We start from the raw sequence: 23613 nt of genomic DNA on the forward strand, positions 1-23613 counted from the left end.
ACACACTGCATGTACATTATAAAAAGATATATCAGCTCTGTCTAGCCACTCAAATAAAAATCTGTCTAATGTCCAGCCATTTTACAGTCGCACTACCTATCTAAATGCTAAACACCATCTCTCCACCACCACCCTCTAGTAATTCCCCTTAATATACCATTTATCCATATAACTTCCCATCCTCCAAAACAACAGACCTGCTTATCAGTTCCATTTTCAATTTCCTCCTAAATAGTTTCCTTTGACTTTGATACTCTATTCCACAGTACTGGTGCAATTACAGAAAAAGGCCTATTCCTGAACCCAATATATCATGAGTATACTGTGGGCACTCCAGCAGATGATTTTGGGAGAAGCAAAGATTCTGGCTGGGAAAATACCAGCCCAAGCTGTCCTTTAAATATCTAAGCCCTGCTCCTCTAAGGAGTGGAAAGTCAGAGTTAAGATTGTAAATGTAAACATTGCCTCTATCAGTAGTCAATGTAGCATTCTAAGCAAAACATCTGATCCAGTTCTATGGATTTTACCCAAAATAACCCTTGCCATTACACTTTGTATCTTTTGCAACTTATAGATTTAGTTGGTAACCCTATATGATGGGTACTGCAATAATCAAGCACTGTCAAAACCAAATAAACTACTATCTTATTAAAGACATCCTGGTTAAAATAAGGACAAAATTGTTTGATTAACAAAAGGCTCATAAAAGCCTGTCTTGTCATTGAATGAATCTAAGTCTGTACAGACCTTACTCACCCCTACATCTCTGAATTCTTCTGAGGAAAACACAAGGTCGCCTCAAATGTTGGAAGAGACTGTCCAATGTGGTCAGAAAATCTGTCTTAAGTATCACAGTCTTAGAATTGTTATGTTTCAATTTATGCATATGCACAGTTTTTATTTCCTCCCTTGCTAATTATATATTCAGCTTGGAGAAGAGACGGCTGAGGGGGGATATGATAGAGGTGTTTAAAATCATGAGAGGTCTAAAACGGGTAGATGTGAATCGGTTATTTACTCTTTCGGATAATAGAAAGACTAGGGGGCATTCCATGAAGTTAGCATGTGACACATTTAAAACTAATCGGAGAAAGTTCTTTTTTACTCAACGCACAATTAAACTCTGGAATTTGTTGCCAGAGGATGTGGTTAGTGCAGTTAGTATAACTGTGTTTAAAAAAAGGATTGGATAAGTTCTTGGAGGAGAAGTCCATTACCTGCTATTAAGTTCACTTAGAGAATAGCCACTGCCATTAGCAATGGTAACATGGAATAGACTTAGTTTTTGGGTACTTGCCAGGTTCTTATGGCCTGGATTGGCCACTGTTGGAAACAGGATGCTGGGCTTGATGGACCCTTGGTCTGACCCAGTATGGCATTTTCTTATGTTCTTATATTATTTATTTAGAAAACTTGTAGCCCACTGATCTACAAATCTCAGTGGGTAACAATACAACATTCACAATAAGCCGTAACAAAACATGAAACAATTAAATTTTCACAAAAACATACAATAACAACAGTTAGAATGAAGACTTTGAGTTTTGTATTCAAACAAAAGGGTTCCTGAAGCATGATTCATGAATGTTTGGGTACTTGCCAAGTACCTATGACCTGGATTGGCCACTGCTGGAGACAGGATACTGGGCTTGCTGACCCTTGGTCTGACCCAGTATGGCATATCTTATGTTCTTAATTTATTACATACATCAAAATGGAATGCTAAATGCAAAGAAATTCCACAGTTATTTATTTTATTCTACAGGTCTTTATTTTATTTAAAGGATTTATTACTCATTCTCCAATCAGAGTACTCAGTGCAAGTTACAGGATTAAAAAGTAGATTACATCTGTGAGGAAGACAGATTTACAGAGTGGATTACATCGGTAAGGTAGATAAGATAAGCAGAATTATGCAATATATTGGGATATGGGAGGAGATAATAGGCTGAACAAACATTACAAAAGGACATAAAATTGAAGAGATAATGGAGACATATCCTCGAATGCAGTAAATACCATACAGAGAGATAATACAGAGCATATTATATAAAGAGAAATTGCTGCTTACCTAATAGTTTCCTTTTCTTTAAAGAAGACAGGTTAATCCACACCAGTGGGTTATGCACCTCTACCAGCAGATGGAGACAGAGCATAGCTGTAGCCGCAGCTTATATACACCTGCACTGACATCAGCCCACCAGTATTCTCTGCAAAAGCCAACTGTGGACAACTAAATCAATACATGAATATAACTATTAACAGACAACCATTCACTCAGTTAACAGGAAAACAGTGAGCTCAGACAAGGAGTGTAATATCACTAAGCTAGGGACTGTGTCTGACAGTTACCAATAATCCCGGAAACACAGCCACTCAAGAGGACAATAGCATTACTATCTGGCAGTCAAGGGCAGGAAGGTGGATTAACCTGCCTTCATTATAGAAAAGGAAATGATCAGGTAAGTAGTAATTTCTCCTTTCTTAGCATTCAGACAGGTTTATCCATACAAGTGGGATGTACCTAAGCTACTCCTGAACAGGTGGGAGGCAGTCCGCGTCAACATCGCACACATGAAGGCTGCATCTCCCCGGGCCTGCACATCCAGGTGGTAATGCCTGGAAAAGGTGTGTAGGGAGGACCATATCGCAGCTTGGCAAATCTTGATGGGAGACAAAAATCTAACCTCTGCCAATGACAGTGCCTGAACTCTAGTGGAATAAGCCCTAACCTGATGAGACAATGGCTGCTCAGCATCCACATATGTACCCATGATTACCTCTTTTAATCAAGTGGGCTATCATAGCTCGCAACATTGGCTCACCGTGTTTACTCTCACTGTGGAGTATAAACAGCCGGTCCGTCTTCCAGAGAGGTTTAGAAACCTCCAAATACCTCAGGATATGCCGCTTGACATCCAAGGTCCATAACAGGTGATATTCATCCACATCGCTCTCCCTGTCCAGTGTCGGCAGGGAAATTGATTGATTCAAATGAAAATCCAAGACCACCTTCTGCAAAAAGGACAGGATAGTTTGCAACTGTACCACCCCTGGAGTCACTCACAGAAATGGTTCCCAGCAAGACAAGGCTTGCAGTTCTGAAACTCTATGCACAGAACAAATTGCCACAAGAAACTCCATCTTCATAGTAAGTATCTTCAAGGAGAGGCTATGCAGTGGCCAAAAGGTGAGACCTGCCAAAAAATCCAGAGCCAGATTAAGACTCCACAAGGGCACCAGAAACTGCAAAGGAAGACAAAGATGCTTCACCCCTTTTAAGAACTGTGCACATCTGGATGGACCGACAAAGATTTACCATCCACCTGACCTTGGAAACAGACAAAAGCCACCTCCTGTACCTTCAAGGAATTAAGGGCCAAACCCATCCTGTAAAAAATCCAAAATGAGTGAGATCTTAACCAAATGAGGATGAACCCTTCATTCCTCACACCAAGCCTCAAACATTCACCAAAGCCTAATCTAGGAAGAGGAGAACATTCATGCTCAAAACAAGATGGAAATCATAGGAGTGTAATATCCTTTCGGCAAGCAAGCCCTGTCAAGGGCCATACCGTAATAAAAAATTGAATCAGATTTTTGTGAAGAATAGGCCCTTGCCATAATATTTATTTTATTTATAATTTTTATATACCGACATTCTTACATTAAAATGCAAATCATACCGGTTTACATAAAACAGAAAAAGCAGGAAAAAATATTTCCATAGTCAAATAATAGGTCCCTGTGGACTGGTAATTGAAGAGGAGAGTCCACCAGGAGCTTCTACATATCTGCTTACCATGGCCTCCTGGGCCAATCTGGTGCCACCAGAAGTACCATCCCCATGTGTCTCTCCATTCTCCAAATCATTCTGCCCAACATGGGCCATGGGGGAAAGGCATATATAAGCTTGCCTTCTGGCCCATTCCTGCATGAGTACATAGATGCCCAAAGACTCCTGCATCTGAAGAAGCGAGGAACCTTCGCATTGTGTGATGTCTCCCTCAAGTATAGAAATGGGAGGCCCCAGCAGGCCACTATGAGCAGGAATTCCTATTCTCCTGAATCCAGACTTTGTCTGCTAAGAGAGTCTGCTCTTATTTTGTCTTTTGCTAGAGACTGAGAATACTGGCAAGCTGATATCAGTGCAGTGGTATATATACTGTGACATCAGCTTTGCTCTGCCTCTATCTGCTGCTAGAGGTGCATAATCCACTGGTGTGGATTAACCTGTCTGAATGCTAAGAAACACAGAGTTCTACATATCCAGGGATCCAATTTGTTTGAGGGTAGGGTAGGGAAGGGTTGATCTGGTTTTCATTGTGGTTTGGAACAACAGCATATTGGTAGCCAGTCTGGCCTCTACTGGAAGAGAGTCCCAGAGCTTGGGGATGAATAATGAGGAGGTGCATTTATGAATGTTGTACAGTCGGGTGTCTTTGGGATCAAGGGGGCATAGATGAGCTCTATCTCAGATCTCAGTCTGCAGGGGGGTTGTAGGGAGATAGGCTCTTGTCCTTTCATTGATCTGAAGGCAATGCAGAGGGCTTTGAATTGGGCTTAGTAGGGAATTAATAGCCAGTACAGGTCTATGAGAATTGGAGTAAAGTTGGCTCTGTGGCTGCAGCCAGAAACATCCATGCAGCAGTGTTCTATATTAGCTGTAGGTGATATAAGAACTTATGTGGGAGATCCACATAGAAACATGATAGTAGAAAAGCACCATATGGCCCATCCTGTCTGTCCTTCCACAGAGCAACTTAACACTACAATCTCTACCACTCCCCCAAAGATCCCCTGTGCTTGCCCTATGCTTTCCTGTCCTTGTCTCCAGTACTTCCACTGGGAGGCAGTTCCATGCATCCACCACCCTTTATGTAAATAAATATTTCCTGATACTACTCGTCAGTCTACTTACTTTCCACTTATCTCATGACTTGAAGTTCCAGAGTTTCTTTTCCACTGAAAGAGACCCGCCTCCTGGCAATATCTCAAAGTTATTTAAATGTCTCTTATTATATCTATCCTGCCTTTCCTCTAGGGCAATCTTTTTGCCAAGATTTAAATCAGGGGAAGGAAACTCTGGCCTTAGTGCCATAAGCCAGTCAGCATCCTTATCTGCCAGATTCCTTTCACACAACTCTTGAATATTAATTTTAATTGACATTCATTTTCAGTTAAATATTCAAGAGTTATGTAAAAATATGATTGAAACGGATATATTTTTCCTCACATAAAAACAAAATTATAAAAAGGAAAAAAGAAAAATGTCTTTCACTCCCTCTTCGCCAATATTAGGAAAACAGAACAGGCCAAGCTGCTATAAATCTCTATACAGAAGCATGTTAGCTAGAAGATTACCTCACCTCAGTCACTCATGCAGAACTTCATCAAATATAGAATAAAGTGACCATAAAAAATATAAATAGAAACATGTAGACAAAAACTGAACTTGAAATTTCAACAAGCTGGACTCTGTATGCAGTGCAACAATGGAAAAATGGAAACATTAACATGCCTCATTAAACACCAAACAACAAAATTAAGAAATATAGAACATCAATCATAATAGTAAAACCATACCAATAAAAAGAATAAATAAAACTGCTGAATATCATCTAATAATTAAAAATAAATATACACATTTCTTGAAGTTTTCCAAACACCAATATAATATTTCACAATAGCAGACATATCAAATAACTCCCAATAACTAAAACTAAGGCTAAAAAAAATCCTGCTCTCTATACATGAGAACTTTAGATTTCTAGTCACTCTGACATTGTCATAAATTAGTTGGGGTGGGGGAGGGTGCACACAATCTTTCTCATCTCTCTCTCTCACATACACACACTCTCCAACTCACACACATGCTCATTCTCTCCCCCACATGCAATCACACATAAGAACATCCCATACTGGGTCAGACCAAGGGTCCATCAAGCTCAGCATCCTGTTTCCAACAGTGGCCAATCCAGGCCATAAGAACATGGCTAGTACCCAAAAACTAAGTCTATTCCATATTACTGTTGCTAGCATTGGCTATTTTCTATGTCAACTTAATTAATAGCAGATGACATGTTAACGACGTTATCAGATGCTTGTCACTCACTTTCAATGATACTTGCCATAATTAGAGATTATAGTGAATTTGGAGACGTCAGAAGTCTTAGATATTAAGAGCTATCTGCAAGATACTTGGCCAATGTTCGCTCTAACTTGGGCAAAAAACACAATTCGATATAAGAACACTCCCATACAGAATGGGTAGGGTGGGGTTATAGTTGTTTTTAGTTGTTTTAAATTGTTTAAGATCTTCATTCAAAAATTGGAAGAAGGATCCAACAGAAGAAAATAGGATAAAGCATAAACGTTGGCAAGTTAAATGTAAGACATTGAGATAAGACAGGCTAAGAGAGAATTTGAAAAGAAGTTGGCCGTAGAGGCAAAAACTCACAGTAAAAACGTTTTTGAATATATACGAAGCAGAAAGCCTGTGAGGGAGTCAGTTGGACCATTAGATGATCGAGGGGTTAAAGGGGCACTTAGAGAAGATAAGGCTATCGCAGAAAGATTAAATGATTTCTTTGCTTCGGTGTTTACTGAAGAGGATGTTGGGGAGGTACCCGTAATGGAGAAGGTTTTCATGGGTAATGATTCAGATGGACTGAATCATTCAGATGGACTGAACCTAGAAGATGTGGTAGACCTGATTGACAAACTGAAGAGTAGTAAATCACCTGGACCGGATGGTATACACCCCAGAGTTCTGAAGGAACTAAAAAATGAAATTTCAGACCTATTAGTAAAAATTTGTAACCTATCATTAAAATCATCCATTGTACCTGAAGACTGGAGGATAGCTAATGTAACCTCAATATTTAAAAAGGGCTCCAGGGGCGATGCGGGAAACTACAGACCAGTTAGCCTGACTTCAGTGCCAGGAAAAATAGTGGAAAGTGTTCTAAACATCAAAATCATAGAACAAATAGAAAGACATGGTTTAATGGAACAAAGTCAGCATAGCTTTACCCAAGGCAAGTCTTGCCTCACAAATCTGCTTCACTTTTTTGAAGGAGTTAATAAACATGTGGATAAAGGTGAACCAGTAGATGTAGTATACTTGGATTTTCAGAAGGCGTTTGACAAAGTTCCTCATGAGAGGCTTCTAGGAAAAGTAAAATGTCATGGGATAGGTGGCGATGTCCCTTCGTGGATTGCAAACTGGCCAAAAGACAGGGAACAGAGAGTAGGATTAAATGGACAATTTTCTCAGTGGAAGGGAGTGGACAGTGGAGTGCCTCAGGGATCTGTATTGGAACCCTTACTTTTCAATATATTTATAAATGATCTGGAAAGAAATACAAGTGAGATAATCAAATTTGCAGATGACACAAAATTGTTCAGAGTAGTTAAATCACAAGCACATTGTGATAATTTGCAGGAAGACCTTGTGAGACTGGAAAATTGGACATCCAAATGGCAGATGAAATTTAATGTGGATAAATGCAAGGTGATGCATATAGGGAAAAATAACCCATGCTATAATTACACAATGTTGGGTTCCATATTAGGTGCTACAACCCAAGAAAGAGATCTAGGCGTCATAGTGGATAACACATTGAAATTGTCGGTTCAGTGTGCTGCGGCAGTCAAAAAAGCAAACAGAATGTTGGGAATTATTAGAAAGGGAATGGTGAATAAAACAGAAAATATCATAATGCCTCTGTATCGCTCAATGGTGAGACCGCACCTTGAATACTGTGTACAATTCTGGTCGCCGCATCTCAAAAAAGATATAATTGCGATGGAGAAGGTACAGAGAAGGGCTACCAAAATGATAAGGGGAATGGAACAGCTCCCCTATGAGGAAAGACTACAGAGATTAGGACTTTTCAGTTTGGAGAAGAGACGGCTGAGGGGGGATATGATAGAGATGTTTAAAATCATGAGAGGTCTAGAACGGGTAGATGTGAATCGGTTATTTACTCTTTCGGATAATAGAAAGACTAGGGGGCACTCCATGAAGTTAGCATGGGGCACATTTAAAACTAATTGGAGAAAGTTCTTTTTCACTCAACGCACAATTAAACTCTGGAATGTGTTGCCAGAGGATGTGGTTAGTGCAGGTAGTATAGCTGTGTTTAAAAAAGGATTGGATATGTTCTTGGAGGAGAAGTCCATTACCTGCTATTAAGTTCACTTAGAGAATAGCCACTGCCATTAGCAATGGTAACATGGAATAGACTTAGGTTTTGGGTACTTGCCAGGTTCTTATGGCCTGGATTGGCCACTGTTGGAAACAGGATGCTGGGCTTGATGGACCCTTGGTCTGACCTAGTATGGCATTTTCTTATGTTCTTATGATTTAAGATGTATTTGTATGAACACTGCAGTTGATTCTGTACTTGTATTACAGTTAATATTTGTTGGTGAATATCAGTGTATGGCACTGCTGGGGTTCAAATGCAAAACTTCAATAAACAGATATGTAAAAAAAACAAACAAATCTTATCTATCAGACTCTAGACCATTCCTCATGCTTTGTTAGATTGCTCCTTGTGTTTTCCACACCTTCTTGGCTGTCTACCCTGTTGAAAATTTTGTTGTCATCTGCAAAAAGACAAACCTTACCTGATAGTCCTTCCATAATATAACTTATGAAAATGCTGGAAAAAAAACCAATCCAAGAACTGATCTCTGCGGCTTACTACTAGTAACGCCCCTTTCCTCAGATTGAGCTCCATTTACCACTACTCTCTGTGGATTCCCACTCAGCTAGATTTTAATCCAGTCAGTCACCTGAGGGCCAATACAAAGGGTGCTCACTTTATTTGCCTAAGTGGAATTATGTCAAAGGCTTTACTGAAAATGGCGCCGGCAGGAGATCGACTGCAGGAGGTCGTTCAGCGAGGCGCCGGAACCCTCGCTGAACGACCTCCTGCAGTTGATCTCCTGCCGGCGCCATTTTCCGTACGAAAACGATTCGCGGCGGGAAATCGCTCCCTGACCCCCGCTGGACCTCCAGGAACTTTTGGCCAGCTTGTGGGGGGCCTCCTGACCCCCACGAGACTTGCCAAAAGTCCAGCGGGGGTCCGGAAGGACCTCCTGCCGTCCAATCGTGTTCGTCTATGGCCGCCGCCATTTTTCGGCGCCATTTTGGAAAATGGCGCCGGCTGAAGACAACAAGATTCAGGAGCAGGAGCCCGTTCCGGACCGCTGCCGTTCCGGACCGCTGCTGGACCCGCAGGTTATTTAACTCATTTGGGGGGGGGTTCGGGAGGGTGGGGGATTTAATTTAAAGGGTCGGGGGTGGGTTTTAGGGGGTTTTAGTGTGCCGGCTCACGATTCTAACGATTTATAACGATAAATCGTTAGAATCTCTATTGTATTGTGTTCCATAACGGTTTAAGACGATATTAAAATTATCGGACGATAATTTTAATCGTCCTAAAACGATTCACATCCCTACTACATATAATGAATGCTCTCTCCGGATTCAGTTCTCTGGTCACCTAGTCAAAGGAACTGATCAAACCACCAGCCCCATAACACCCACCCACCCACCCATACACAAACTCTAGATTGCAAGAGGGAAAGAGTCCATCCCCAACACACTCACACCCTGACTTTCACCTTCCCAATTCACACACACATCCCCCAGCCCACCCATGCAGGAGGAGGGTGGAAATGAAGAATGCAGTGGGGGAGATGGTGAAAGTGAACATGCACACAATTTTCACCCCCACACTCACACAGGAAAGGAGAGGAAGGGAGAGTGGGTGGAAAATAGAGGTGGATTCCCCCATGTACAAATACACTTCACTCATCTCTTACAAATTTTCCATTCACCACTTATGCATCCACCATTCACAGCCACAACCCATACATACCATTCCCATGGATAAAGCAAGGGGGGAAGTGCACTCACACACACCCATCACCTACAGACACCCACCACTCATATCCCCACACAAACCCAACAACACATACCACCTACACCACCGCATGCATACATGCACCTAACCCATCACCATATACCCCACCCCACCCCTTCACATTCCTTCTTACCTCATACCTGCCCACTGAATGATTCCCCTACATGCATATATACCTACTCCCATTCCTCAACCCCCAATAAAGCAAGTAGAAGACACAGATAATTTACACATCTAGCTAATAAAGTTATAAAACACACTTGTTGACCTTGCCACGGGATTATCGCTTTCACGTTTTTGAGAGTTCCCTTAACATCTGCGCACACTCAGTCAATCGGGAAAAAAAGGAGGGGTGGAGTGGAAAATTCTATAACTCTCTCTCTGCCCTTACTTTCATTAGAGCACTATCCCTATCCAGTCATTCCTTGCATTTTCCACCTAGGCACAAACATGGAGTCTAGAGTGAAAAGCCCACTGGCAGAGTTGGTGAGCGAAGCAAGCAGGCGTGCAGCCCCTAGTACATAGAGATAGATATGTGTGTGTGTGTGTGTGTGTGTAAATATATATGTGTAAATATATATATATATATATATTCCAACATTAGTGCCTCTATGATTAATGAACATAAAAATAAATGGTAGTAGTCCGAATATATACCAAAAATTGAAGTGACTAACACACCACAAACAGTTAGTTGTGAATGTTTATGCCCATCATATTGGGCATCATTGTGTTAATGAGCACACATCATTTAATGTGTAAAACACATCTTCAGTTTTGCCACCAGATATAATCATCGGATTAGAATTCCCATGTACATAAGAACATAAGAAAATGCCATACTGGGTCAGACCAAGGGTCCATCAAGCCCAGCATCCTGTTTCCAACAGTGGCCAATCCAGGCCATAAGAACCTGGCAAGTACCCAAAAACTAAGTCTATTCCATGTAACCATTGCTAATGGCAGTGGCTATTCTCTAAGTGAACTTAATAGCAGGTAATGGACTTCTCCTCCAAGAACTTATCCAATCCTTTTTTAAACACAGCTATACTAACTGCACGAACCACATTCTCTGGCAACAAATTCCAGAGTTTAATTGTGCGTTGAGTAAAAAAGAACTTTCTCCGATTAGTTTTAAATGTGCCCCATGCTAACTTCATGGAGTGTCCCCTAGTCCTTCTACTATCCGAAAGAGTAAATAACCGATTCACATCTACCCGTTCTAGACCTCTCATGATTTTAAACACCTCTATCATATCCCCCCTCAGTCGTCTCTTCTCCAAGCTGAAAAGTCCTAACCTCTTTAGTCTTTCCTCATAGGGGAGTTGTTCCATTCCCCTTATCATTTTGGTAGCCCTTCTCTGTACCTTCTCCATCGCAATTATATCTTTTTTGAGATGCGGCGACCAGAATTGTACACAGTATTCAAGGTGCGGTCTCACCATGGAGCGATACAGAGGCATTATGACATTTTCCGTTTTATTCATCATTCCTTTTCTAATAATTCCCAACATTCTGTTTGCTTTTTTGACTGCCGCAGCACACTGAACCGACGATTTCAATGTGTTATCCACTATGACACCTAGATCTCTTTCTTGGGTTGTAGCACCTAATATGGAACCCAACATCGTGTAATTATAGCATGGGTTATTTTTCCCTATATGCATCACCTTGCACTTATCCACATTAAATTTCATCTGCCATTTGGATGCCCAATTTTCCAGTCTCACAAGGTTTTCCTGCAATTTATCACAATCTGCTTGTGATTTAACTACTCTGCACAATTTTGTGTCATCTGCAAATTTGATTATCTCACTCGTCGTATTTCTTTCCAGATCATTTATAAATATATTGAACAGTAAGGGTCCCAATACAGATCCCTGAGGCACTCCACTGTCCACTCCCTTCCACTGAGAAAATTGCCCATTTAATCCTACTCTCTGTTTCCTGTCTTTTAGCCAGTTTGCAATCCACGAAAGGACATCGCCACCTATCCCATGACTTTTTACTTTTCCTAGAAGCCTCTCATGAGGAACTTTGTCAAACGCCTTCTGAAAATCCAAGTATACTATATCTACCGGTTCACCTTTATCCACATGTTTATTAACTCCTTCAAAAAAGTGAAGCAGATTTGTGAGGCAAGACTTGCCCTGGGTAAAGCCACGCTGACTTTGTTCCATTAAACCATGTCTTTCTATATGTTCTGTGATTTTGATGTTTAGAACACTTTACACTATTTTTCCTGGCACTGAAGTCAGGCTAACCGGTCTGTAGTTTCCCGGATCGCCCCTGGAGCCCTTTTTAAATATTGGGGTTACATTTGCTATCCTCCAGTCTTCAGGTACAATGGATGATTTTAATGATAGGTTACAAATTTTTACTAATAGGTCTGAAATTTCATTTTTTAGTTCCTTCAGAACTCTGGGGTGTATACCATCCGGTCCAGGTGATTTACTACTCTTCAGTTTGTCAATCAGGCCTACCACATCTTCTAGGTTCACCGTGATTTGATTCAGTCCATCTGAATCATTACCCATGAAAACCTTCTCCATTACGGGTACCTCCCCAACATCCTCTTCAGTAAACACCGAAGCAAAGAAATCATTTAATCTTTCCGCGATGGCCTTATCTTCTCTAAGTGCCCCTTTAACCCCTCGATCATCTAACGGTCCAACTGACTCCCTCACAGGCTTTCTGCTTCGGATATATTTTAAAAAGTTTTTACTGTGAGTTTTTTCCTCTACAGCCAACTTCTTTTCAAATTCTCTCTTAGCCTGTCTTATCAATGTCTTACATTTAACTTGCCAATGTTTATGCTTTATCCTATTTTCTTCTGTTGGATCCTTCTTCCAATTTTTGAATGAAGATCTTTTGGCTAAAATAGCTTCTTTCACCTCCCCTTTTAACCATGCCGGTAATTGTTTTGCCTTCTTTCCACCTTTCTTAATGTGTGGAATACATCTGGACTGTGCTTCTAGAATGGTATTTTTTAACAATGACCACGCCTCTTTGACATTTTTTACTTTTGTAGCTGCTCCTTTCAGTTTTTTTCTAACAATTTTTCTCATTTTATCAAAGTTTCCCTTTTGAAAGTTTAGCACGAGAGCCTTGGATTTGCACACTGTTCCTTTTCCAGTCATTAAATCAAATTTGATCATATTATGATCACTATTGCCAAGCGGCCCCACCACCGTTACCTCTCTCACCAAGTCCTGTGCTCCACTGAGAATTAGATCTAAAATTGCTCCCTCTCTCGTCGGTTCCTGAACCAATTGCTCCATAAAGCTATCATTTATTCCATCCAGGAACGTTATCTCTCTAGCGTGACCCGATGATACATTTACCCAGTCTATATTGGGGTAATTGAAGTCTAGAAATATACAGAAGCAATCTTGCACATAAACAAGTCCACAAAGTCACTGGTGCAAGTAAAAGAATAAGGTTCCATTCAATAATATAAGAATCTTTATTAAACCCAAAGTTTATAAATCATTCATTTAATACGGCAACTCCATACGGGTAGCAGCAAGAAGAGTTAAAGTCCCCCGACTTTAACTCTTGGCGCTCCTGTGAAACTCTAAGAGATGTGAATAAACGTCTTGTTGGTCCCTCCCGATGCAGCCTCCGCGAAACACGGGACCGTGTCGGGGGACTTTAACTCTTCTTGCTGCTACCCGTATGGAGTTGCCGTATTAAATGAATGATTTATAAACTTTGGGTTTAATAAAGATTCTTATATTATTGAATGGAACCTTATTCTTTTACTTGCACCAGTGACTTTGTGGTAATTGAAGTCTCCCATTATTACTGCACTACCAATTTGGTTAGCTTCCCTAATTTCTCTTAGCATTTCACTGTCCATCTCACCATCTTGACCAGGTGGACGGTAGTATACCCCTATCACTGTAGTCTTCCCTGATACACAAGGGATTTCTACCCATAAAGATTCAATTTTGTATTTAGTCTCATGCAGGATGTTTATCCTGTTGGACTCTATGCCATCCCGGACATAAAGCGCCACACCTCCTCCCGACTGCTCCTCTCTGTCATTGCGATATAATTTGTATCCCGGTATAGCACTGTCCCATTGGTTATCCTCTTTCCACCATGTCTCTGAGATGCCAATTAAGTCTATGTCATCATTTACTGCTATACATTCTAATTCTCCCATCTTACTTCTTAGACTTCTGGCATTAGCATACAAACATTTCAAAGTTTGTTTTTTGATTGTATTTTTATTCTGCTTTTTAATTGATAGGGATAAGTTAGAATTTTTTAGCTCAGGTGAGTTTTTAGTTACAGGCACTTGGACTACTTTTCTAATTATTGGAACCTCACTGTCGGGATGCCCTAATTCTAATGCATCATTAGTATCCTTTAAAGATACATCTCTCCGAACCATGCGCTGCTGAGCGACTGTCGGCTTTCCCCTTTGTTCTAGTTTAAAAGCTGCTCTATCTCCTTTTTAAAGGTTAGCGCCAGCAATCTGGTTCCACCCTGGTTAAGGTGGAGCCCATCCCTTCGGAAGAGACTCCCCCTTCCCCAAAAGGTTCCCCAGTTCCTAACAAAACTGAATCCCTCTTCCTTGCACCATCGTCTCATCCACGCATTGAGACTCTGGAGCTCTGCCTGCCTCTGGTGACCTGCGCGTGGAACAGGGAGCATTTCAGAGAATGCTACCCTGGAGGTTCTGGATTTAAGCTTTCTACCTAAGAGCCTAAATTTGGCTTCCAGAACCTCCCTCCCACATTTTCCTATGTCGTTGGTGCCCACATGTACCACGACAGCCAGCACCTCCCCAGCACTGTCTAAAATCCGGCTCCTCCCCAGCACTGTCTAAAATCCTATCTAGGTGACGCGTGAGGTCCGCCACCTTCGCACCAGGTAGGCATGTGATTAAAAATTACTCAATTTCTCATTGATGTTTCTGCAAACCAATATAATAATGTTCCTACACTGTTGTGCATTCAAATGATTCCATAAAAAATAATGAAAGAATCCACTTAGTTTATTGATGGTAATTCTTAAATAAATTTCAATCTTGGCGGAGCTTTCGATGGTGTACTGGAATCCATGGTATTTAGCCCAAAAAAACTATTTTGGTCTCAATCCATGATGCAATCTATTGCCCGATACGGTCCGTGTTTCGGAACGGGTTCCTTCCTCACAGGGCACTGGTGTTTTCTGCATCTTCAGCACTGCTAGCATTTTCTACAATATATTATATTTTCAATGAAATAAAAAATACAGCAGAACAAAGAGAGGTCACGGCAAGACTTGTCAAAAGGAAATACAGAGCTCACTGTGAAAAAAATTCTCTTGAAACCGTTGAATGTTGAAAGAAACGCACTTGAGAGCACACTAAAAGAGAAGACATCTTGGCATTTGAACAGGATGGCTTATGGAGAGAGCGCAGGTTGAAAATTTCAAGTCTCTTTATTCTTCAATCTTTTAGAACAAGTTTTGTCCATTCTTGAGGTAATCTTCAATCTCATAGTTTATGTGAGGCACTCAGCTCTATAGCAGAGCGTTTAGGATATCAGGAGCAGCTTACAAGTAGCCCGATACAGCCGTAGAGATTGGTCTTGCCAGTGAACTAACAGATTTGGGAAATGTGAATTGTGTTGGCAATTGAAGCTGATTGATCTAGCCATGAGGCAATATTGAACCCAGTGATTTTTCTGCCTCGCCCCTTGATGATAAGGTGGGAGTGAGTTCAGATTTTTAAGAATTAATCATTTGGGGTGATTTACTCGCTGTTGATTGTTCCTTTTGAAAGCTCCCCTGAAGAAGCCGAGAAGGCAAAACAAGGTGTTATGTGTCTGTTACCCTATGGAGGGTGTTTTCTTGTGCCCTTGGGCCTCAGCCCGACCCCAGATGAATCCAGGGCCGAACCAAGGGTTGACGGCGTGTTCCAGCATGGCTGACGGTCTTACTCTCTGCCAGGCCTGCAAGCTCCCAAGGCCAACAACATGATGTTGGAAGTTGAATGGTCCTCCGACCATTCCAAGCCCTTTCGGACCTGCCGCTTGGATCGGCATGAAGCAGCAGGCCTGGCCTGAGGATGAGGGCAGACGGGCCTTGACATGAAGACATGACACCAAGGTTGATGCAACGGCATCACAGACGAGGGTTGTTGAAGACATGACACCAGGGCTGTTGAAGACATGACACCAGGACTATGAAGACATGACATCAGGGCTGATGTGAAGATATCACGGACCAGGGTCGCGACAGCATCAGAGACATGATGAGGAACTTGACAAAATCCAGACGAGACGAGAAGCTGGGCAGGAGGACATTGGCACTGTCTCTCAGGGCGCCCTACTCAGTCCACCTTCACGGGCGGACCCAATGGGCTGGTTGCGGACCACCATGTCCCACTGCATGCCCTACACAGCCCAAGGAGGCTGGTCACGGACCACGTGGAGAGCGGGACGAGCACAAGGAAGAATCCAGTCGAGGTGGGACTCCGACGACGGAGCCAGATGTCGCCCGAAGCACCACAAAGGCTGGCAGGACATGACGGCTCAGGAGCACAGGAACGAATTCCACCTGTAGGCAACTCCACGCTCGGGAAAGATGTCATCCGAGGGAGCACGGCCTGACAGGACCAGAAGGCTCAGGAACACTGAAGCGAACACCACGAAGGGCAGGACACCAGGAGGCAAAACACCAGGAGACGAAACACCAAGACACCTGGATGAGGACCTCAGGCATGAGACCTGACTTGACATGAAGAGACAAAAAAAAGAAGAGCTCCACGAAGAAGACCTGATGGAGCTCTGGCAGGCAGGAGCCTCCAGAGTGAAGTAACTCCGATGCAAGGCGAAGACAGCCCTTTTATAGGGCTAACACAGGAAATCCGTCCATAAGTGGGGCCAGCAACACTTCCTATGGCTGGCCCTTTAAATTCAATAGAGAGGCGTGGCTGCACACCTAAAGGAAGAAGCAGGAGCTTGTGCATCAGAGGTAGCAGGGTTGGGCCTGAACGCAGGCCCCGATGACGGCAGCGGCGCCAGCCGCTGCAGGAAGCCCTGGGGGCAGCTCCAGCCGCCAATCCAGGCCGGGGTTTGCGACCTCCTGCGCCAGGGGTCTCGAGGACAGCGGCGGCGGCTCCATGCCACGAGATGGAAGGCAGAAGTCGGCGGCTCCAACCGCGGTGAAGACCAGTGCTAGATGGGCGGCCTCCGGGCCAAGAAGATAACTGAGGCTACGGCTCCAGCCATGCGGGAGGGCCTGTCTTCGGCGGCTCCGAGCCGTGTCGGGCATGGCAGCAAAAATGAGGTGAGCAGTGCCTGCTCGCGGGGGTTAGCTCCGCGGCAGGTTCAGAACACAAGGGCCTTGTTGGAAAAGGATCTAACATAATCAGGAACACCACAGATGGGAATTGAACCACTTGTTACATCTTGTATATTTACATGATAATTTATGAATTATAAAGTGGGGGATGCAATGTTACATTGTATTTTCAAATGAATGTTGGTAAAAAGATTATCATGTGGATATGATGATCAATGAAGAAGTTAATTTAATTCATGATGTTTATCAATAGTGATTAAAATTGCATGGTTTAGAAGGAGACATTTATTGGGGGTCAGTTTGAGCTTAGTAGCAGCATAGAGGTGAGGGCTGTGAGCAGTGATGTATCTAGTTTTTTACACATTATTAAATATGTGCTAAGAGTTGTTTTACATAAAGTAACAATTGGATTATATCAAAAAACTGTGATAAATATTGGATATGAGAATGTTTTTATAACATTTATAATTGAAATAATAAAAACTTTTGCATATAACAAATGAAAAATTCTTGATTTATGGTGTTTATAATAACAGATTTATGTGAATTTTTCTGTTCTCCATTGGGAGTGATTTTTGTGTGATATAATAAGCACTGGTTAGGTGTATACATTGCCTTATTTGTGTGTGTTTGCATATTTCTAAAGTGGGGAATGTATAATGAATGTATAATGAATGATTTAGTTTTCTATTATGCAAATGTTAATGAATGTTGAATACTGTTTTCACAGATGAGCAGCAAGTACAGGTGCATAAGGGTATGTGCTTTTAGAATCACAGCTGACACTTCAAAGGTGAAGGAAGTAGTTTTTTTCCAGCAAGGGGCAGTTCACTCAGGAACAAGTGATTGCATCAGAAGAACATAAGAAGTGCTTTACTGGGTCAGATCAATAGCCCATTGAGCCCAGAATCCTGTCTCCAACAGTGGCCAGTCTGGGTAATGCGGAAGTATCTGGAGGATTACCACTCTGTCATTCATTCCTAGATATAGGAGGTAATGATCCCTGTGCCAACCTAGCTAATAAGCATTAATGGACGTATCCTCCAGAAACATGTCCAAATCTTTTTTGAACCCAACTATGCTATTAACTTTGATCCTCATGTTTTGGTGTCATCATTCACAATGATTTTCATCTTTGCTGGATGAAAGAATCTGAGCCTTGAAATCATTGTTGATATCCTGAAAACTAGGCTGGCCAGGAGTTACTCTAAGACAAGACTGAGAAACACTGTAATAAACCATTCATTGGTATACATGTAATGAGGAGATAGACATCTCTTACCTGTTAGCCTCTGGATGCAGTTCAGAGAGTCTCTTCATCAGTTTTTTAAAGCTGCTTTGTCTTTCAATGTTCTGAGGCATGTAAGAATCAGGTGTATTTGCAGTAATCTGTACTGACTGCATCTGCATGGGGTTTCCTTCAATCCCCTGCAGTGACATTTAAAAAGTTGAAAATACAATGCATTAAAACTCGCTGTAGTGTGCTCAGCCATTTAATCTTCAATATTCAATTGCCTGTTTGTTATCAAAAAACCTGGCTCTGCTGTGAAAATGTTTCTTCCCTGTTTTAGATGCTCCCTCAAGAGTATTTATACATTAAAATTTGGAGGGTAACATTTTTTTTTAAGAAATTGATGTTCCACAGAGCATAGCTCATCAGCCCTAATGCGGGGCCATGAGAATAAAACTACAAGAGCTATTTTGTCCTCAACTACAATCTCTAGCTGTAGTTCCTCCTCCCTTCCCAGCAGCTTCCATTCAAAACAGGAAGCAGCTGTGGGGACTATGAGTGGAGCTCTAGGGGTCTCAAACTTAGAGCATTTGAAATGTGGTAACTGAAATAAAAGCAGTCCTTGGGCAGACAGAAGAGATGAGTAGCTGGTGAAGACTATCCCAATAGCTATCAGAGAATCTGTTCTTCCATTTCTGTAGCTACCCCTCACCAGGGCTGTGGAACTAGGAGTATTCATAACAAGAGATAAGCAGTATTGAAAGAAAGATTAATTGCAGCTTCTCCTAGCCGCCATGCTGCCTTCTCCTCCCTTCCTCCCACAACCACTCTTACCACATGCTTCCATCCTAAATAAATACCATTTGAATCATTTGTAGTATCTGCCCCATCCAGGCTCTTTTCCCCTCCCCTCCCCTCATTGCTGTTCACTCCATTTACCTGCTGAGTTCTGATTAAATGCTTTGTTGCCTGCATACTTCATCTTCCAGTTCCTGACTTTCAGCTTTGCCCCCCTCCAGTTTCCTTCTTCTACTCAGCTGCTCACTTAGTAGCATTCAGTGCAGCCTCAAGCAGGCCAGCTAGCATGAGCATGTGCTCCTATCTCTCTAGATTTGACCTGGAGACTTAAGAATTCTGAAGGAATTGCCAGGTCTCTGGGCCAACTCCAAATGTTCTAGGTGCTTCTGCAGAATCAGGCTCTGAAAAAAAAACATTGCCTGAGATTGACCATATAGGCCAGAAGGAGGAGTGTCGGGACTGCATGGGAAAGAACAAATAGGATGAGTGTTGGCCCTGCATGGAGAAGAATAAATAGAAGCAGCATCGGGCCTATGCTGTAGGAGGAAGAGGTCTTCAGTCAGCCCAAGCCTGGAGAAAGAGAAGGCTGCTGTGACTGATAGGTTCAGTATGAGAGTGAGCATGGGCATGTGAGGCAGAAAAGTGAGAGTGAGTAGGCATTGTGTAAGTGTGCATGTGTGTGTGAAAGAGGAGTGTGCATGTGTGAGAGTATGAGTGTGAACATGTGTGTTATTGTATGTGTGTGTAAGAGAGAAAGTTTGTATGCATGCTGCTGCAACTGTACTCCCCCCACCCACACTAATCTGAGACAATTTCAGGGTTACTGCTGAAGGAGCTATGGAAATGGGAGCACATGCTCATGCCACCACATATTGGCCAGCTTGTTTGTCACAGTGACTAGATTGAGAGGGAAAGTGTGACCAAGTTGAACTTGTCAAGGTGAGGAGAGGGGAAAGGTTGAATTTGTTAAAGTGAGGAGGAGAGTAGAATCTATCAGTGAGGAAAGGGAGAGAGTGAAACCTAAGAGAAGTAGGGATAGGGTGAGATGAGGTGGAGGTGTGAAGGGTGGAGGGGATCTGGGCCTGCAAGGAAGGATGAGAGACGTTTGCTGCATCTACCTGCTTCCCTCCCTTTTGATACTGCTATCCGTCTCTCTCCAAATGCTTCCATCACTACCTGCTTTACTCTCACGCACTGAATTCTGCCACCTTCCGTCCTTGCACCCCCAATGTGTCATCACCACATCTCTCTCTCCTGCCCATTACTATCTCCTCCCACCAGATGATGATGCTTCCTGTCCCCTTCTCTGCAGATATCAATGCAGCTGCTCTCCATGTCCCTTCCTCTTCTGATCCTGCCACCATTACTGTTTTCTGCTTCTCTTACATGCTGGTTTTATCGCTGATGTCCATAATCTTGCTCCCATACTGTGTTATTCTCTGCCTTCCTCCCTTGCCTAGCTGCACCACCACTGCTACTTTGACATTTAAAAGCAAGGATTTCACAAATGCTATATTTAAAAAATGTGATGGAGACAATTTTCAGGCAGACTGTGTAGTTCCAAAGTCCTTGGGCACTTTGTACCCACATACCTTATAGTTTATTTTCAAAGATATACTACCTATGTATACCTTTAAAAATTCTCTATGGGAATAAAGTACTGGTAGAGTTTGCACCTTCTGAATTAAATCCACATGTGTTATGTCTTTCCTAGCCCTTTCCCTGCCCCTGAGAATACCTCCTCTCTATTTGGCTTAAACTTTGTGTGTTGTGGAAGCCCCATGCATACACTGGCCAAGCAGAGGAGGACAATTTTCAGACAGCAATTTAGCTGGATAAATTGGTATTAACTAATAACTAGGTAAATGACTTTGAAAATTGTCCTCAAGATGTATAAATTGTTAAATTCTTGTTTACCATTTGTTTACTTTATTTTTCTGGAAGAATACAGGTGGGTTCTGTAAATGAACAGTGCTGATTTCTTAAAGTGTGCAGAATTCCATGTGACTTGAAAAAAAATGGAGTTGTCATGGAGAGAGACATTGCCCAAGGCTAACTGCATGCTTTAGGTCATCAGCACCGTACAAACTCCCAAATGTCTGCACAAAGGACAATAAGCAGTAGCCTTACACTTTGCAAATCATATAACAATCTGGGATTTTCACTAATGGATGAAGATTGAACACAAATTGTTGGTAACATTACCTCATATGTACCAAAGACATATTTAGATCCAGAAGGTTCCAAGATAGTGCTGATTGCTGTAGACGTGGTGGTCTCGGGTACAGAGGAAATTGAAGCAGAGAGGTTCCTTTTACAGAGGGTACATATAGAGTTAACTGCCTTGAAAGGACCTAGTGGAACAGTGGCTGCATTAGAAGGGGCGAGGGCAGCACCAGACATATCAGAGAAGCTTGGAGTAGAACTAGCTGCATTGGAGAGGCCCAGAACAGAATTAGCCATATTAAAGGATCCCACCGCAGACAGAGAAACAGTGGAGGCAATTACAGTGGACTTTTTCATCATATTGGGTGACTGGATACCTCTAGTCCTGGGAAAGTAGTGAGCACTGGGTGTGACCTCTAGCAAGGGGTCTTGGTTAGAGTTAAACACTGTTGGAGGACAAGGAGCAGAACTGGACCTTTTTTCTTTTATATTTTTTCCAAAAGTGACTTGATGTTCTGAAGAGGGTAGCTTTGATAGTACTTGGAAAGCTGAAGATATAGATTCTCTTGCAACTTTTATAAGGTGAATTTTGAACGTTTTCCCATGAGTCTCTTTTCCATCCATTTCTTCCACAGCCAGTTTTGCCTGATTGGCTGTTTTGAAAGCAAGAATGGCATAACTGGAAATATTAAATAAAAGTTAACATGAGGATAATAATGTCATGAACTTTCCAAAACTGCTTAATTTGTGAAAAGTTATCCAGAAGATAAATGTTGTTACATGTTATTGGCAAGTCCACTACTACATATCCACTTCCCATCACAAAAAAAAATTATTAAATACTTTGGATTTATTATGGGTCAGATCTTACACAAACATTTCAAACGTTTCCTATGCAGTCACTCTTTAGCCCATCATTCAAAAATCTATGAATCTTTAATAGGGGAAAGAAAAAACCTCAGTGAAATAACCAGGAAAACATTCCAGCCTAACAGCTTAAAATAATAATGACAACTTGATAAATTTTGCCTGATTGGCTAAAGAAATATCTTAAAGGAATTAGTGAACAGGTATGCTTAGAACCACTTAAGAAAGCAGGTAAAGCAAATGTATTAAGGCAAAAAGATGACTTTAAGGCAGTGAGCATTCTATAGAATGATTTTGAAAAGTTTGAAACAAATGAATTATTTAAACTACCCACAAAGTTGGGGAAATATTTCCTAATCAATGAGCCTTACTTAAACAAAAGAGCTAAACACAATATAGTTTCTACTACAAGTATTACAGACAACTTTCTGGTGGCTTATTTTAATTGCAGTTACTTTTCATATTAATTGCTTTTGTAATTCAAACAGCAGCTAAAAAAAGGAAAAGATTCTATTTATGAACATTAATTTTTTTATAGAAATACTTTTTTTTTTCTAAAATAGAGTACATTGCTCTACTAAGTAGCACTGAGGTCAGATTTCAAATACGTCTAGCTAAGGATTTAGCCAGCTAGATATAAGCCTTTGAAAACTGACTAGGCTGAACAGCTAAATTTTGTTGCGCTCGGGGGTGGACCCTTGTCCTGGAGCAGTGGAGAACGGCTCCCTGGTAGGGACCAGGAAGTAACTGCCCTCAGGGGGCGGAGCACTGGTGGAGACAGAGGCTAGGATGAGCTTCACCACTGGAAGCCCGAGGTCCCCCCGGGAGGAGCGCATAGGGACACAGGCCGCTTGGACTTAGGTGGGCCTCGCAGGGTCTCCTGGGAAGATGGAAGTCCGGTGTGCCCACAGGCAGAAGGGGAGCGCGGTCAGGTTCGAGACTGGAGTTCAGATGGAACAAGAAGAACCAGAAGAGTGTAGGAGATGACAAGGCTAGGACCAGAGCCAGAATCTAGAGACGTGGTCAGACGGGCAAAGGTCAGAGTCCAGGAATCAATCCGAGGAATAGTCAGCAAAGCAGGGGTCAGATACCAGAGGTCAGACGAGGTCACAGGCAGGCCGAGGTCAGAAGGCAGGCAGCAGGCAGGCAGGTCGAGGAACAGCCTGGAATCAGAAGGCAGGCAGCAGGCAGACAGGTCGAGGAACTAGCCGAGGTCAGTACCAGTGAGTCAGTCTAGAGGTACTACCTGGGAGACAGTAGGGATGCGCAGAGGGACACCATACATTGTATTCGGGATTCGTATTCGTC

The 23613-nt window shown here is 42.2% G+C and overlaps 1 protein-coding gene across 1 annotated transcript in view; it reads right to left on the reverse strand.

The window, feature by feature from the left end:
- Positions 1-23613, reverse strand: part of LOC115093946 (RNA-binding protein 44-like) — a 318590-nt gene that overhangs the window by 16070 nt on the left and 278907 nt on the right. The window contains exons 9-10 of the mRNA XM_029606425.1: positions 21478-22117; positions 18526-18671 (exon numbers count right to left, since the gene is read on the reverse strand). The gene's annotated coding sequence lies outside the window, so the exon portion shown is untranslated. The remainder of the gene's footprint in view (positions 1-18525; positions 18672-21477; positions 22118-23613) is intronic.

Source organism: Rhinatrema bivittatum, chromosome 6, assembly GCF_901001135.1.
Source record: "Rhinatrema bivittatum chromosome 6, aRhiBiv1.1, whole genome shotgun sequence".
Classification (NCBI taxonomy): domain Eukaryota; kingdom Metazoa; phylum Chordata; class Amphibia; order Gymnophiona; family Rhinatrematidae; genus Rhinatrema; species Rhinatrema bivittatum.